Source organism: Culex quinquefasciatus, chromosome 1, assembly GCF_015732765.1.
Source record: "Culex quinquefasciatus strain JHB chromosome 1, VPISU_Cqui_1.0_pri_paternal, whole genome shotgun sequence".
Classification (NCBI taxonomy): domain Eukaryota; kingdom Metazoa; phylum Arthropoda; class Insecta; order Diptera; family Culicidae; genus Culex; species Culex quinquefasciatus.
Genome location: NC_051861.1, coordinates 78,004,372 through 78,023,902, shown reverse-complemented (window position 1 = coordinate 78,023,902; position 19,531 = coordinate 78,004,372).

Below are 19,531 nucleotides of genomic sequence, written 5' to 3'. Positions count from 1 at the left end.
GTTTATAGGACCTAAAAAAAAACAGTAGAATTAGCCTGTTACTTTTGTACACTACTAGTCGATAGGCCTTTAACAGTATTATCTACGAGTAATTCTCCATACATACTTAGGAGAAAAAACATTCGGTCCAGAAACACTATTTTTGAAAAATTCAAAATGCACGTAATTCTGGGGACCCCAGAAAAAATATTCAAAAAAAAATTCAAATATTGTACAGTAAAGTGGCTAAAACAGCTGTCCTAATTAGCCCCATGAGACTTATATTTATGGCTCATCAAACTAAAATAGTTTCATCAAAGCTTCTCAATTCTCCATGTTACAATATAATCTCGCAACCAATCGATATTTCTGAAGTTTACCTCCCCGTTTCCCTTTCTCGAAAACCCAACCTCCCTTCCTCTTTCGCCAAATCACATCAACTGATGTGCGGTGATTTTCCGACCATCCACTTCGGCATTGTTTGGAAAATCTCCACCCAAGTATCGAAAAACCCTTAAATGAGTTTGTAACACAACAAAATAGCCATCAATATGTCTTCATAAGAGGTCGCCCCCTAAAAAACCCCCTCACTTTCCACTCTCTCGTTCTACAAACAACCCATCACGGCGCAGTCAAAACCTTGAAGGGATCGTCTTGGCCGACCGGCAGTATCTCCTAATGGACAATGGGCCGGTCGGTTGGCCAGTACGTAGGGCCACTATTCAATTTGATACATCAGCAGTTTGCTTTTAAAAGTCCTCACCCCACCGGAGAGTTGTTTGCTCGGGCTTGAAAGGGGGTATGCGGGGTAGGGTGGGCGATTAAATAATATTATTTTGAAAAATCCAATCATTAACTATAAACAGCTGCAACGACGAAACCACCAATTTGTGGAACAGAACATTTATGTAGATTGCATACTGTTAGGCGTAAGGTGGCCATTTTCCCCAATGTGCCCCAAGCGCCAGCTTCCTTCTATAGAATGATGCTGGACGGTTGGCTGACTCCAGAACTCCAGAAGCAGTCCAGGCTCTGGATACAGACTTCATGTCTTCTTCTGAACTGATTCAAGGCAGAACGCTTCCCAATTGTTTGATTTTTGGCGCTTTCCGGGAATTGGACAGGGCAGGCAAACAGTGATTTTGTGCCCGGTCTGGTGGTAGCAGCGTTAAATTTCATTACATTGTCCTAATAGGACATATTATGGAGAGTTGGTGGACATTGTCAAGAACTGAAATTGAGGTTTCTTCAGCGTGAGCCAAACTTACCTCATCCCCACTTTCGGCGTAATTTAATTTAAATCCAAAGCCATTCATTGCATTCCACTTTGCTGAAAATTGGATAATTCTTAAAGCCACCTCAAAATGGCGAACGAAATTACGCATTTTTTATTACCTTTTATAACCTCAAAAAAAAAACATCAAACGGAACCCACTCAGTATTCCGAACGGTGTGTTTTTTTCGTCGTCTTGCGGCACAAGTCGAAAACGCTCATAACATTTTTATAACCGCTTTAAAAATTCCTCCACTTTGAAAAGAAGTAGCAGAGTTTTTTTCGTGGCAAGGGGAAAAATTAATAAACCTACTTATGGCGCATTTTTTATCAGCTGAAACGGGGCTTAGAGCAAGAAACTGAACGCCACCGCGTTAATAAAATGTGGCGAAACCCCTTTTTGATAAATCCAATAAAGGTCTACTTGAGTGGTGGATTATTGCTGTAATTTTTTTTTAAGGGGAAGATACTCTATGAACAGGCCCGTAGCCAGGGGGGGGGGGCTTCCGGGCTGCAGCCCCCCCCGAAATTTTTTCCAATTTTTTAAAATTGAACTACCTTAAAAAAATCTTAAATCAATGATTGTGTGTTCTCTTCCCAGAAATAATTTGTAAGATAGAGAATCAAGAATTGATTGATCAAACTAAGTAATTTGCCTGTCCATTGCCGGGCTCAGTTTTGTAGATTATGGATCCAAAATTTGGATATTTAAAATTGAGCTGCAGATTTGAACATTGTTCCATTCAGTAAAATCTCATTTATCTTGTAGTTTTAGCATTACATTGGTTAGGATGGTCCAAATCTGGGCTTACTTGGGGCTATCCCCTGAAATCAAAGATTTACGCATCACTAGCCTAAGTTCCAAAATTTGAGCTTTTTCTGACCACTGACCACCAAGTTTGGGCAAAATCGTCAATTGTATGGAGAAAAGCAACTGTTTCAGTTTTTGACCAATGGAAGGCGCAATAACTATCCAGTTCTTATCAATTTTCAGAACTAATATCTTCTTTAAATTTGGAAAACTTTCCCGAAGACACCTTATTTTTGGGTTTTTTGCTAAAAAGTTATTAACCTTCGAAAATAGCAATTTCCGAGCGGACTGCTCTAAGGGGCTACATAGAAATAATTACCGTCATCTGGGGCGAATCGGGACTACAGTCTGAATAGGGACAGCAAAATCCTTAGATCTTGTTGTCTTATTTTGATTGTAGAACTTAAGTATGACCCTGAAGAACCATAAAATAATTTAGAATTTTTGGATTCAATGTGGCGGTCAAAATGGAGGTCAAGAAATATTTCTGGTGTTTTTTTTAAACGTCTAATAAACCAAATTTACAGTTTTTGCTTTTTGGGTGCTTTTGAAACCGTCAGGGGTATTAAAAAACACCCAAAAAGCAAAAACTTGGTGTATTGGACCATTAAAAAAACCTTCGAACTTCGGATAATCGAAACTTTGGATAACCGAGGCTTCGGCTAGTCGAATTTGGATTGTAAAATTAATAGCCCTCCTTTATTTGCATTAAAACCATTAAACTGTTAATACATGTTTTTTCTCTACATTTTTCAAAATTTATCATAATTTCTCAAAAATATTTAGATTTTGTTTTCAAAAACGAAAGCATTTAAGAGCGAGTCCACGAGCAAAGCATACCCATCTCGCATCGACCTCACCAATCTGCTTGAAATTTTCAGGGGTTGTTTGTACATATAAAACTAGCATCTGGCCAAAATATGAGCACGCTAGGTCAACGGGAAGTGGGGCAAATCGGGACACAAAGTTTGAAGGTTCAAAAACGTCAAAAATCTTAAAAAGGCTATAACTTAGACAAAATTCAATTGAATTTCAAAATTCAAAATGCATCTGAAAGAGCTTGAAAAATGCAACAAAATGCAGGGTAGAGCATCCCAATTGATTAAATCTAAAGGGAGTTATTGGCATTTTAGTGAAAAAATAGCATAATTTTCAAACTCAAATAAAAAAGTGTTCCATCCAGATATCAACTCGGTTCGACCTGCAGCTTGTAGGAGACATCTGGGACTACCATCTGAGACAGAGAACGCTTTGGGTAAGGCAGTTTAACATATTAAATAGATGCTTTTACTTTTAGTGAATTTTTTGGTTGTAAATTTTTGCTCGGGGGACCCCTTAGATCCCATTTTTTGGTGATAATTTTATCATATTCGTGTTCCTGAGACAATTTCACTATAGAAACATACATAAAAATGTTTATTTTCATCCATTTTAACCCTTTTAAAAATGAAAGTTTAAAAAAATTGAGAAACTCCTTTTTTCTGGTGTCACCTAGTATCCTTGGAAACGAGCTTGATTTTCAATAAATGTGAATCGAAGATTTTTTTTTAAATTTATTTTTTAAAGGGTTAAAATGGATGAAAATAAACATTTTTATGCATGTTTCTATAGTGAAATTGTCTCAGGAACACGAATATGATAAAATTATCACCAAAAAATGGGATCTAAGGGGTCCCCCGAGCAAAAATTTACAACAAAAAAATTCACTAAAAGTAAAAGTGTCTATTTAATATGTTAAACTGCCTTACCCAAAGCGTTCTCAGTCTCAGATGGTAGTCCCAGATGTCCCCTACAAGCTGCAGGTCGAACTGAGTTGATATCTGGATGGAACACTTTTTTATTTGAGTTTGAAAATTATGCTATTTTTTCACTAAAATGCCAATAACTCCCTTTAGATTTAACCAATTGGGATGCTCTACCCTGCATTTTGTTGCATTTTTCAAGCCCTTTCAGATGCATTTTGAATTTTGAAATTCAATTGAATTTTGCCTAAGTTATAGCTTTTTTAAGATTTTTGACGTTTTTGAACCTTTAAACTTTGTGTCCCGATTTGCCCCACTTCCTGTTGACCTAGAGTGCTCATATTTTGGCCAGATGCTAGTTTTATATGTACAAACAACCCCTGAAAATTTCAGGCAGATTGGTGAGGTCCAAGCGACGTCCCATACAAAGGGGTATGCCCTGTTCGTGGACTCGCTCTTAATATGAAAAACATTTGAGTGAATTTTGACTATTATCAGAAATTCAATTCTAATTTGTTTTGGTTTTAAGAATATGGTTAGTTACATATCTAAGACCTTAGAGAAAAATGCTTGAGAAATATCTGTGTGTATTTTTTTATTACTTTTTCGTAAACCTTTTTTCCGAAACCACTCGTCCAAAATGCTTTCTTTTGGTCACATTTTTTAGTTTCCACCGTGGCCAATCTCCAATTTTTATTTAATACATCAAAAATCGGAAGATCAACTAAGTGAATACTTATTATTAGGCTTAGTGATTTTTCACGCTCGAAAATTGCAAATTTCACGGGGACCTCTGTTTCAAAACGCAAAATTTCACGCAAATTTCGCGGAACGTGAAAAATGTTAAAACAACTCTGAAAATTTTGAATTTAAATAGAATAAACTACTTTTTATGCTTCACTATATTTTATTCTTCAATAAACAAACAAAAATTTCACTAGACTTGAACGTAACACAAAAAAAAATCTCCTAATTTAAAAAAAATAACTTGGTTTATGGATATGCTTGAAACAAAATGTAGGGCATGCGTATTCTCATTTACTGAACTGCTTTTTTAAATAATAAAGCTAACATTTTTTGCTGATTTGCTTCTGTTATATCATTTAACATTTTATTGAATTTCATATCAAAGCAAGGTTTAACAATCTTGTAAAGCCAAAATGAGTAAAATAGTTTGAACTTTCTGCGGGGTTTAAAATAGATTTCAAGGTTTTCATCTGACTTGGAAAAAAAAATTAAAATCAATAGGCAAAAGTAAGTTGTAACAAAATCGAAATTTTTAATGAAAATGGGGACAGAAAAAAAAAGTTTTTTTTATTTTCACGAGAATCAATCACCCAAAAAATCAAATATCGTTAAAATTAAATAGGACTCAGTAAAAAAATCTGATATGTTTTAAAAAGTGGATTCAAAGGGAAACAATTTTCTTCATTTTATTTTTAATAAAACAAAGCTTGATTATTTTAAGTTCTTTTGAAACCTTTCAAAAAAATAACAGCGAATGAAAATATTACTAAATTTAGTAAGTCTCTAAAAAAAATCTAAAAATTCTAAACAATTCTTCAAATGTTTCAAATCAAGCTTTTCAATTGAAAACTTATAAAATTTACTTTAGTAGTCTTTATGCATGAAATATTTTTTGTGCTGCTATTTAAAAAAAAATGATTTGAGAAAATTGATAGATTTCACGAATTTCTCGCCGCTCATGAAATTGTCAAAAATCACTAACCCTATATTAGTAGCGTCATGTGAGGCGAATCGGGACAACAGTCTGAATAGGGAGAGCACGTTTTAGAGCAGTAAAATGCTTAAAATTTGTAAATGGTTGTACACAATTTGTTGCTCTGAATATGGTCTACACAGAAAAAAAGATTAATCGTAAATTAAGTTCACGAATGTGAGAACCACGAAGAATATATTATTCATGAGTAAGGCTACCAACTGTACAGATTTTTCTTACCATACGGATTTTCGAACCTCTTCGCGGATTTTTAACAGGCCGGAATTTTTGAAGGGAATTTTACGCATGATACGGATTTGTACGGAATTTTTAACAACTTTTTAATCATTGAATTGCTTTTTTGATTTGGTCGAAGCTTTTGTTAACTAGAAATTTTTGGTTTCTGTGAGTTTGATTTAAAAAGGGAGAGTTTTCCGGGGTTTTCTTCAATTTAAACTTGATTATCAATAATTCTAGAGTTTTTAAACTATTGTCTTGCTTATGTTGATAGGACCTTTAAAAAAAACTCTAGAATTGTTCTTTTAGAAATTCCTTACTAAATATGTTTCATTTCTAAAAGCTTTCTAAAACTTGTGAAAACATTTGAACATTTAACAAATCTAGAGTTTTTTTAAAGGTCCTATAAACTGTTGTGTTTCACATGCTATAGGACCTTTTCAATAAAAAAAACTCTGGAAAAGTTTTCGTGAAAACACTAAGAGCGATATTATTCGTAAAATAATCTTGACATTTCGTAAACTTTTAAACGTTTAACAAAACAAAATTGAAGAACATAATTATTTGATTCAAATCACGGTTTATTTTATGAATACTTTTAAACGTGCAAGTTATAAGCACTCTGATAGCATTTTGTGAAATTTGTTAGCTGTAAAAACGGCACAATTTTATATTTTTAATTCTAAGATTTATTAAATTTAATTTATCTAAATAATTCAATGACAGTTTTTGTTATACCATGGTGGCATATCGGCAAAGTGTACGGATTTTTGCTCAGAAAGAGTTGGTAGCCTTATTCATGGTTCTAACATTCGTGAATTTAATTCACGATTTCGAGAATTGATTTTTTTCAGTGTACCCTAAACCACTCAAAAATATTAAAATATTAGGCTGCAACATTGCTAAAACAGCTGTCCCAATTCGCTCCAGATGACGGTAATTAAATCAACTCGCTTTTTTTTTACAGTTGTTCATAAGATTGTTTTTTTCCTATTTGAGTTTGATAAATTATGTTGAGAAAAATCGTTACAGTTTCACGCAAACATGAAATTCACGGGATTTCGCGGAAAAAGCAAAATTTCGCGGATTTCACGCTGTCCGCGAAATCGTGAAATTTCACTAACCCTACTTATTATCAACTAATTTTCACTTTGTGCATGAGCTTGCGAAGAAAAAAAATAAAATAATAAAATAAAAATAAAATGATATAAAATAAAATAAAAAAAATAAAAATATATATATTAAGCTTGGATTCAAAAACTCTGAAATTAAATTAATTAAACATCACTTTCAAATTATATAATTTCTGATTAGTAATTCATTTTTAAACTATTTAATTTCTATTTTTTGGATTTTACAGATTAGAATTTGCATTTTGAAAATTTTAAAATTTCTTTATTATTTTTTTATAATTTCTTATTTCTGAATATCAATTGTAAATATTTTCCAAAGTTTTTGTTGCCACCTTTTCAAAATGGACCAAAAAACAGAGAGCAAATACAATATTTAAAAAAAAAAATAGCTTCACAATTTTAATGGAAATAACTTATTTCGATTAAGTCTTTTTAGGACCAGCGACCAGGTCGGTCCGGAAAACAAATTTAAAATGTTTTTCCTGCTTTGATAATCATATACGACATGTTTGGGCTCGTTTAAAAATATTTAGAATTTTTGTAACATGTCGCGGAACCGCGGAAAGTTTTTTCTCACGAAAAAAGGATTTCGCCATCAGCTAGATATTTTGAAAACTAATGATGCAAAACAACTGTACTGATTTAAAGTGTGTTTTGAACACTTTTAAAATAATAAAACCATACCTTGTAGTTTTGATTTGTAACCCTCTCAACTTTGGTCAGAGTTTAGTGACATAAACTTCAGAATAATATTCGCAACGGCTAATTGAAGATTTAAAAATTTTACACTTTCAAATCTCTAAATTTTCATAATTTTTGATTTAAATTTTTTTGGTAAAAGACAAAGAAATGCCAGAAATCAAAAATAAAAATAATAAAAACATAAAAAATTTAAGATAACAATTCAACAGAATAATATCAAAATTCTGAAATTCCAAAAATTAAAAATCTAAAACTGAAAAATTAATAAAATAATTGATACTTAAGAAATCCTAAACTAAAAAAAATATCATTTTAAAATTAAGTTATTCAAAATCCAATAAATTATGTTTTTTCAATCTTAATTTTTGGATGCTTTAAATATTTTTATGTTTGAATTCTAGTATTCCTAAATTAATTTATATTTACCAGAAAATTAAGTGATATGGACAAACTAATGATGCAAAATGGCTTCTTTGGTCATAGGGAAGGCCCCCACAAAGTTTGAGCCAAATCAAAAAATACAAAAAATAAAAATGGTCGAAATCGGCCGGTTTTGTAGAGAATTGCTCTTAAATAATATTGAAGAATTGCCTCATGAAGCTGACTATCAAAACGCTGAATCTTAAAATGCTGAAATAAGGGATTAAGTGACGATATCTCAGCAATTAATGGTTCAATTTTCAATGTTAATACATGAAACATTCGTGAAATTTTCCGATCTTTTCGGAAAAAATACTAAAAAAAAATTAAATCAAGACTAACATTTTAAAAGGGCCAAACATTAAATATTACGCCCATTTAAAATGCTAGTCTTGATTTAAAAATTTTCAAAATATTTTTTTCGAATAGATCGGAAAATTTCACGAATGTTTCATGTATTAACATTGAAAATCGGACCATTAGTTGCTGAGATATCGTCATTAGAAAATCGTGGGCTGTTTGGGTGAGACTTAGAAAACTTCAATTTTCGTGTTTCTTTTTCTTTAAGCCACTGTATCTCAACAACCAGAGGTCCAATCTTCAATGTCTCTTAGACAATTTTATAGCAAATTTTCTGAACTGTTCAAAAAAAATATTTTTAGAAATGGTCACTCAAGGCACTATTTTTAAAAATCGAAAAACTGCAAATATTTCGCTGAAATCAAACTTTTGGTGGCTATATCTTGAAAACGGGGCCCTTTATCAAAAAATCTGTAAATTAATTTTCGATTGCAAATTTAATTTTGCATAAAAAAATGAGGTCAAAAAAATTTTATGTATGAAATTTCGATTTTTTCCAAAAATCACCAGTTTTTCAAAAAATCATAACTCGGCGGCAGATTTTTTGACCATGTTTCTCTATAGCTCAAAAGTTGCGGATTTTTGTCCCCTAAAACATATCAAAAAATCTCGAAAATCAAAAAATACGTATTTTGGGAATTTGAGTTTTTGTGAAAAAAAAGTTAATAAAAAAATCGGGAATTTTTTTTCCGTGTACCTATTTTTTCTGAATAGTCCTTAACAATACCTACAACTTTGCCGAAGACACCAAAATGATCAAAAAATTCCTTCAAAAGTTACAGATTTTCGAATATTTACGTACCATTTTGTATGAACAGCTGCCAAATTTGTATGGAAATTTATATGGACAAACTAATGATGCAAAATGGCTTCTTTGGTCATAGGGAAGGCCCCCACAAAGTTTGAGCCAAATCAAAAAATACAAATAAAATCCATTTCCGGTTTTGGTAGAGAATTGCTCTTAAGCGAATACATTATTTTCAAACGTTATTTTCAGTCGCATCGAAATAAACAAATCAAAATCTCATCAACACATATTGCTCCCGAAGAAATATCAAACGACGCTTTATGTTTCTGTTCCTTTTCAGCTGCGTACCGCTTAAGAGAAGTCTTTTCGTAAACCTTTTCTTGACCGTTCCTTGAGATTTTTTTGTATGGAGTTTTAAGTGTCTCCGTACTACAGGACATTTTTTTAAATTTTCGTTTGAAAGTAAAATATAGTTCTTGTAGCAAAATTCAGACTAAGAATTGATTTACAGGAAAAATGTAATTGATTTAAGAATTCTTACATAAAGTATTCTTTACTTTTAAAACAAAAATTTAAGATAATAATTACACATGATAATTTCAAAAAAATCAGAAATTCCAAAATGAAAAAAATCAAATACATAAAAAATATAAAATAATTACAACTAAAAAATCCTTAAATTATAAAAAAACATTTTTATCATTTTTAAATAAAGATATTCAAAAATAATTTTCAATCATTTCAATAAATTATGTTTTAATAATCTTATTTTTTGATGCTTCGAATATTGGTATGTTTGAATTCAAGTGCAGACTAAGATTAGATTTACAGGATAAAACTAATCAATTTATGAATTCTTACATAAACTTTTCTTTATTTTTAATTTAGCAAGGTTTCGTAAATATAAAATTTCTAAACCATAAAATGTGCAGGATTTTGTTCCTAGAGTCAAGATATTGCTTGAACAAACATCGATTTTAATAAATGGTTACAATCCTTATTAAACATGTATATAGATTAAAATTTTATTAAAAAAATATCTTTAGAATTGAGATCTGATTAAATTTTTTTGTCATGTTTTAAAATTTTATATTTGCTCAAATTCTGGACCAATTTTTAGAATACAATGAGTAATGAATTTGAAAATGGCGTTTAGTCGGAATATTAAAGTTAAACATGATTCGTTTTAATGTTTGATGCAATCGAGGAAAATTTTAACGGTTACATATGCATTTAAAAATGGTTACATATGCATTATTAACAACTCTTCCAGTGAATATTTTGGCGTTAAAAATCAATTTAATACATTTTATCTAAATTTTTAACACATTAAAATTAAACACAGGCACTGATTTTTTTTCTTCAAATATATATTTATTATAGGCCTACACAGAAAAAAAATGTGAATTTACTCGACACGGAAAAAATGAATCACATGTAAACTCAGTTGATGTAAACTTGGGATTCGACGTATTTTTTTTTTGTTGCCATGGAGACACTTCAGAAGCTGAAATTTCAACGATTATATTTTTTTTGTATTTCATTAAAATTATTTATTTTTGAGAGAACCAGGAGCTTCGCAAAATATGAAATGGCTTCAATAGCTTAGAACAATTAAAATAAAACATTGTTTAAGTTTGTTTATAAAATTTTAAGAAAAACAAATATTCCAGTTATGAGTTTTATGTTGTGCTAGAAAAAATGAAAAATGTTAGATAAACCATCACAATTATCACACAGCTGAAAATGTAAATCCAGACGGTTTAAAATTTCTCTCAGTATAAAATACAGAAAACATAATACTTATGGTTAGATAAATCGATATTTCTTTTAAAAAAATGTATGCTTTCAAAATTTGATTCAAGTTAAGTATATTTTAAATTTAGCGACGTTTATCACGAAATTGGATTACAATTAAACAATTCAAGAAAATGTAAAAAAACACTCTCTACTCCTTTAATACAAACTAGCTGTTAAAATAAAGAAAAAAATGACGAACGAGTTTCTTCAATAAATACATTGATAACTTAATATGAAAATCTTCGAAAACTTTTTTGCATACATTACATTAAAATTTTACAATTCATCTCAATAATTATACCACAAACCAAGTGATGGTATAAATGATTTGCTGATTTTTATACTTCTTGAATTTTTGCACCCAAGCCCCCCCCGAACAAAAATCCTGGCTACGGCCCTGTCTATGAAAATGGTTTATATTTCAACAAACTTAAAAATAATAACTACAAACTTTTACTTTTCGGTTCGGGATTTGAAGATACTTTTTCTGGGTTGAATTATTTCTCTCTTTTTCAATGGAATCGAACCTGCAACCACAGCAAAAATATGCATTAATGCATTTTGACACTCTAGTTTTGCTACAAAAAATGTTAGCTTTAAAAGTTTTGAAAACATGAAGCAAGCTTATTAATTTTACCTGCTTGTAAACATGTCAACGATCTGCAGTTTTCACAATTACTAGTATCTGCTTAAGACGAGATCGCGGTAGTAACTTGATGGATTACCAACCAAGAAGTTTGCTGGTTCGACCCTTCTTCTATCATGTTTTGTGTAAACAATTTTTGACAACAGGAAAAATCTTATCTCTCTATGTAGCAAAAACTGTTTTTTTTTTCGTCATTTCCAACAAAAACCGTCGAAAAAACCATTGTTAACACATGTTTAATTGCCATTTTGGAGCAAAAAATAGCGTTTCGGAACAAAACCGTCGGATAATCCGGATCGGTCCGGAACCAGAGTGGCCGCTCGTGGGGCACTTTTCCGATGGTGAAATAGAGGATAAAAACACCTTTCATTTGCAACTCGAAGCGTCCACTAGGATTCATAAATTTTGAGCATAAGTATTTTCATCCCAAACACAGACGTGGAATACAAGCAGCTGACTAGAATTTTCTTTAGAACAATCAGGTAAGTGAAGAAAACAGTCGTTGTGAATAGCTTTCCTTCTGTGTGTTTTTAGATTGGTCTACTAAAGATCCAATTCATAATACGAACGACTCCACAATGAAAGAAGCTAGGTTCCAACTAGCATTGGTGGCTACGTTTGGTGAACACGCGCATCTATTGACGCCAGCATCTTCCATACACACGCGGATTCCCCATTCTATATCGATATTTCACCAAGGTCGTCAATTGCATAGTGTGGTAAAGTTTGTAGCGATGATATGCTGCTGATGTCATGGGTTACCAGATGTTGGGGAATGTTTGTGAACAGTGACACCACATCCAAAGAGACCTCAGTGTGATTTGGTGCAGACTGGTTAATTCATTTTGATACTAGCATTCGTCCAATCAGTCACCCTAGTAATGAATTTCAGTAGTATTTTCAATGCTTTGAAAATCATCTAAAAGCTGAGACATGCTCGAGGAAGTTAATTTTACTGACTCTGGCTTCCGTATTGGTTGGCATTCAGTGGTTCAAGTAGGATCGGCTCAAAGTAATACTGTCAACGCTGACGCCATATATCAAAGATTTCTTGTACTCTATGACGATTACGTCATCGCTGTGAGGCACTATTCTGTTCTGGTAGTGTTAAGGTTGACATTACTCAGTTCACTTGCAAAGCGGTGTTAACACAAGATCGATAGAAACATGCTAATTGGTTTATGTCGATAACATTTCTTTTCTGAGTTTTTGACTCAGCACAAAAATGCGATCGTTGAGCCCTTCCAGATCAAATGTACCTATGCGACAAATGTCTCCAACGTTGTGAGTGCAAAATTTTCAAATGCAATTTTGTTTCGCCATCCACTCACTCAGCGCTGATGGCACTGCTGTTGTGACAGCTCACCTATCTTTTCTCAGTGTGTGTGTGTTTGTGATGCGTGTTTTTTTTGTTTTCAAGTTGAGCAAGAGCAGCGAGGCAGCAAATGAAAATACAAAAAAAAATATTAAATTTAGGAATTCTAACCGTGAAAAAATCTTTTTCGTGTACGTACAAGTAGCAAGTAGCTAACTCTATTGGTCTTGATTTTGAATCTTTCATCCGGTACTGACGATCAGCGCCAACAAAATTATTTTGAAGCAGCTATTTACGATGTTTACGATCGTTCAAGCTTGATTGTCTCGCGCATACACTGATATGACACATGACAGTAATGGGTTTGTATTGGTATGTTTGGGCTGCACTTCGGCATCAGCTCACCAGGCAGCGCTGGCGTCGCCATGATTTGCTAGTTTTCAGAAATAATTTGTATGGAGAGTCTCGTCTGTTTGTCTGTGCTTTTACTGTAGATCTACAAATTATTTGAAACGCACTATAGCCGTAGTGTAAATATTTCCTGGCTTTTCTGCAATATAAATTTAGTGAATTAATTAACAAAGATGATGTCATTCAAAAGATCAACCGAATGCCTGCATGCTAAAAAAAAACTTGTAATTTTTTCTCTCAAAAGCAAATATTTATCCACGATCTGTTATCCTTCCAAATCCACGCTGTTGACTCGACTCGGCCTAACCTCAGGAATTACCCGGCGAGATTCTATGTTGACGTTTGCTCAGTTCCAAGTCTGAACCTTCCACCAAAAAAAAAAACATCGAGGGTTGTCATTTTTGTCACAAAGACAACGCCACACTGTCATCGCTGCGCTATTGTTCCCCGAGGGTTTTTCTTAATTTCCCTTATTTAGAGTATTTTTTGTTACTCATCGCGCTCCCTCGATTGAATTTTCTCTGTCAACTTACGCAAAAAAGGTCCTATCCTCTAGTGCACGGTGATGTCGCTAGAACGGTGGTGGTTTGGAAAATCCAATTTTCACCTTTTTCTTGGTCGGCTCTCACACTTTGAGCATCGAGAGGTTTTTTTTTACCGTGAAGCCATGCTCAAAGCCACACGGCTCAGCTAGTTTTATTTTATAATCTCGGTTGAGGTTTTGCCCTCGTTTGAAATTCAGCGAAATTTTCTTCAGATGATTCGGAGGGAAGGTGGAGTTGCTTCTCGAAAATGTTTTCCTCTGCCTTGCGTCATGGACTGACGAAGAAGAAAAATGTGCGCACTACCAGTTCGAGTTGCTAAGTTGTGGTCTGGTAATTTAATATTGTTATTAGCACTCTCTATTGTTAAAGTTTGCGCGCTGCGTTACAGGCAACATATTCGCGTTGGATAAAACTTGATTTCTTTATCTGGAAAAGCTGAGTAATTAGATTAGAAGAGAGTTCACAATATTTATTTTCTCAAATCTTAATCGTAAAATTTAACACGTGCATTTTTGGCTTACCTTTTGACCATCACAGATCCCTCAATCCTAAGATATTCAATAAAAAATGGAAAAAATGGATCAGTTTCGCTAGAATGAGCGATGTTTTTTCGCTGGACCAGGAAGAGCTGCAGGATTCTAAAATCAACCAGGGAATTTATCTGCAACATCTCAGAATGACACTCTCGCCGCAGTTCTTCGTCACCCGCAAAAAAGAAAAACCTCTTCTAACCGATCGATATTTTGAAAGCACACACAATTTTCCAACAGAATATGTCAAATACTACACCCAGAACTGGACATCGGCTTACGAGAGGATAAAGAGCACGATTCGGTAGTAAAATGGTACTGTGTGCGGACTGAGAGGATAAATCCCAAAATTACCGAGAGTACTTTACTCATGTTTTCATCTTAAAAAATGTTCATCTATCAAAAAAAAAAAAAGTACCGGTACCGAGACTCGAACCCAAGACCTTCGGCATATTGAACCGTGCCTTACCCGTATGGGCCACCATGGTTCGGTGACTAAGTGGCGGTCATTTGTCCATATAAGCCACTCAATAGGATGAACTGTTCCAATGAACGAATGAACACGCGAGAGGACTATACTCTCGCAAAATAGCACTTTCCTCACGTTTCTTTTCGTGAGGACTATCCTCTCGTTCTTTAACTTTGGGTGTAGAAAAATAACACAAACTACTGATTATAATACAGCTCATTTTCCAGTAAGAAAAAAGCCATGCTTGTTCATGAACAGCCTTTTACTTTGTAGATGTAAACAAAGTGGGATCATTCGAAAATCAGGAATCATTCGAAAATCACGTTAGTTTCAATTTTGACGTGCTATCATGACACACCTTGAAAAATGGTCAGAACGCGTTTGACACACGTACATGCCCGACTACCGTAAACATTTGTAATTATAACTCATGACTCCGGCAACCAATGTCAACCACAATTCGGAACAACGGACATAATGGTCAATCAAACAAAACGTGGTTGTTATTGTTTACATTGCGTGCACTAGGTTTTGTTTATTTTATAATACGCGTTTTAGCTCGACAACATAAAACTTGTAAGTAAAAAAAATCCGAACATCCAACTAGGTGACTTAACCAACGATTTTTTTCTAAAAATCTCTCCTGCAGACAGGTGAGACCAACCGGCTTTCGTTCATTATTTATTAACACCAGAACCCTGGACCAGCCCTCAGTGCAGTGCTTTGTACCTTCCACACTTGCCGGTGACACTTTTGTGCCATTGTTCTCGCGCACGACGACGGCGTTGACGGCGGAATTGGATTTACAACCTAGGACCGGCAGTTGGTACAGGAACGAGACCACGACGATGAGTAATGGCACTTTGGGAACGGCACTCAATTACCACTGTGACGGCGGTAGTGGCATTTTGCATGCTCCGCAGATTCTATGCATTTCAAATCACAATCGTTTCTGAAGGGAATTGATGCATCTTCACCGCGGTGGAAAGTTGAATTGAATTTTTGAAATTTATTGAAGTGATGCATCACAAAAACAAGAGCAGTTCATGGCACTGCGATTGCTGAGGAGTGCCACCTGTCAAACTTTCAAGTTGATTGTCGAACGCAAACATAACAATATGTAAACACGGATTAGCTGCCCGCTTTTCTCGCGCCACCGCGCACTCACTGTAAGCTTTCTCATGCAAATAACTCATTCGAGAGTGAAGAATTATTTACCTACCTTCCTCGCGCGCGGTAAAAACATCAACTTGTTCGTCCCTGTCGCAGGACAACAATGGGAATGATTTATGATGTGTACTTTGGCGCCACTTCAGCGTTGAGCAGACTTTTGGAGGCGCGATCATAGAATGCTATTCAAGGCGGTACCATCATGAACGTCATTGTGACGTTTGTCAGATGGGTGACTTAAACGCCAAAATTCATGATAGGGGTTAGTCAGAATGACGTTTGCGATGTATCCGATCTGGAATAGCGCTCTATGAGTGAGTGGAAGGTTAATGTTTACACAGATTCGCTATTTTTTGTTGGTGGCGCGCTGGGGTGGGCAAAATACGAAATAAGCTCTCTAGTGATAATAATCCCACTAATTACTTATTAATGAATTGCTTTTACTTCCCGGGGAGTACTGCACTGCGGTGCCGGTGGTGGTGGTGGTGGCTGTGAGTTCATAAATACTGAGGTTGTTTTTGTTACATTCTGGAAGCAAAATGTGCAGCGCCGCGTGAAAATTAAAATAAATATCCTATCGTTTTTCACTGAGTACATAATTTGGCTTTGAAAAGTGTACCGGAGTAAAGGGAACGGATTTTGTTTTGAGCTAGTGTTTACATTGCATGTAGTTCTGAAAAGGGTATGATTACAGTACAATGCCCTGCTAATTATGAAAACTCTGATAGAGACACAACCACAATGACGAAGGACTTTGATAGGTAACAGTAAGTCTTAAGTCAATTTTCACGTCCAGTACTAAAAACGATGAAGTTTTATATACCCATATGTGCCCATATTGCCCACTACTCGTTTGATTTTTGAATTTTTGTTTTCGTGTATCTAATAGTTAAAGATTTATTACAGATAAATAATTAGAACAATTGTGGAATTAGTAATGACAAATTACATTTCACATTTTCTAGCAATGTAGTATTTTTATTATAATTTTGAGAGTCAGACTGATCTAGGCAACAAAGTTCTACTAAAAACTGAAAAGCATCTAATTCTAATTGGCTTTCCCCTGCTCTAGAACCATCTCATTTTAACAAGATTTTCACGAAAAATCCGATCCGGCCCCAAAATATGATTATAAATCCTGACACCATAGCTTCGGCGTGCTCTACCCAGAATTGAACCCGGGATTTAACCTTCACCTGCAGGTGGTTCAATATTCATGCATAACCTTCCGCCCTGATGGTCCCGTAGCACAAGCAGCAGGAGGCTGGAAATTGTATTAAACATTTAGGCAGCACCCCACCACCACCGCCATCGTTCACCATTTAAGGAAGCAGCAGCAGTGATTATGTGAGGTAGTGATGTGTTAAAGAAAGATAAAACTCATTTTCGTTCTAAAACTACTTTGGACGTTCGGCTTCACCCCGACGCGTTGCCTTTCTTCACCGCAAAAGCCTCTCCGGTTGTGTGTCAGGTTGGTTTCGTTTTCTAAATTCTAGCTTTAGCTGGATTTGAAAATAAGGAGGGATAAGGGTTTAGACGTGGGTGCACAGATTTCAGAGAGTTAGAGTGGTTTAAAAAGTCAGCATTAGATGACAAATCTGAGTAAAACAAAAAACTTTATTTTGAATAGCAAAGACACCAACCAAGCTTCCGTTTTCTTGACTTTGCGTACTTTGAACAAGTTGTTACCAAAAATTGAGCCACCCTATTGCTCATCCAATTCTACGCTTTTCGCAAAGAGTTGCCGACAATGTCTCGAGGATTTATGGATGCTACTTTCGCTTAGCTTCAGATTTATCAGGTCTCACCTTTCGACGCTACCTCATCTCTCTTGGACTCCACCGCCCTCTTATATTAGACACAAGTGGAGCATTGATCCTCTTAGAACTACACCCAACTCTGCTCTTCTAGTTCTACGGCGGCTTTTGCCCTCCTGCCAGGACAAACAACGGGAAGTCAAATCTTCTTCCCTGCAAAAAGGATGCCGATCCAGCCTGGAAGTGAACAAGCGTATAAATTATACGAAATAGTAAAAAGATTAAATTTAGCATTAAATTTAATTGAGACTGAATTTAATATAATTTCGTGCCCGACCCTGTCTAACCTCAACGTTTGAACCACGGCAGAAATAGGATGGAGGATGAGGCTCTAAAAAGGATACTCTCTTTCAAAAAACGTTACTTAATCCACCTTTAGGTGGTTGGTGCCTTCCTCATATTCATAAAGTCAATACATTCAGTAAAAATAGCAACATTCCCCCTTAACATGTTTAACATATCAACTTTATTACTCATTTCTTTTGATATGGTTCGCAGACCATCAATATTTCTGGCTCATCGGCAAGGTCTGATAAAAAAAAACCTATCCAACGATAGTTCGCATGGAAGATTCAGACAATATTTACATCACAATATCTGAAATCAAACCTCTAAAAAGTGTATAAATAACACTTAAGTGCCAATAACTTTTAATAGGGTTGTCAGATCCTTGATGTTTTAGGCTCATTTGAAGGGTCTTTCGATTATCTAACTAACGATGTGTTGTATGATGGACCCGGACATCATTTTCATTGAAATATCTGAGATCCGGCCTCCAAAAAGTGTATAAATAACACTTAAGTGCTAATAACTTTTGATAGGGTTATCAGATCTTCAATGTTTTGGGCTCATTGGAAAGGTCTTTTTAATACCTTTCTGAAAATGTATAACATGACAGGGTTTCTTACAAAAACCACCCTTTTTACAATCTTCCGGACATACGCCAAAATCGTTTTTTAGCATAACTTTTGAAGTACTTTACTAAACTTCATAATTTTCAATAGGGACTTATGGGACCCCAAGACGAATCGAATGAGACCAAAACGGTCCAAATCGGTTAAGCCAGTGCTGAGATAATCGAGTGCATATTTTTTGGTGCACAGACCCACATCCCTACACACACACACACAGACATTTGCTCAGAATTTGATTCTGAGTCGATAGGTATACGTGAAGGTGGGTCTACGAAGTCAAATTAAGAAGTTCATTTTTCGAGTGATTTTATAGCCTTTCCTCAGTAAGGTGAGGAAGGCAAAACAGCCCGAAAATGGTACTTTGCGACGACGGAAGTAAGCGTTTTACCGTTCCACCTTGTATCATAGAACTGAAAACAGGTGAAACTTTTAAAAATCCTTGACAAAAACTATTTAATCACGTGAATTCTTGATGAAAATTTTGGTTGATACCATTCTGAATCTCAACTCATTCTAAGCATTTAATACATTTCTTAAGGATATTTACTACATTTAGCAAAGACACAAACCAATACATTCAGTTAACATTGCAAAGACATGAACCTGGCAGCGCCTTTTCTTTTGTCATACTATTGAACAATCTTTCCGTCATTCCCCGTCCATTCCCAACCTTACCTGAGCGCAAATCTGGCCGTCGCCGGCCTCGGGAACCACTTCCCCGGGCACCCACCCGGAATTATCAGCGGACTGTGGAGCGGACATGTGGTTTTGGTGATGACGTTTCACCGG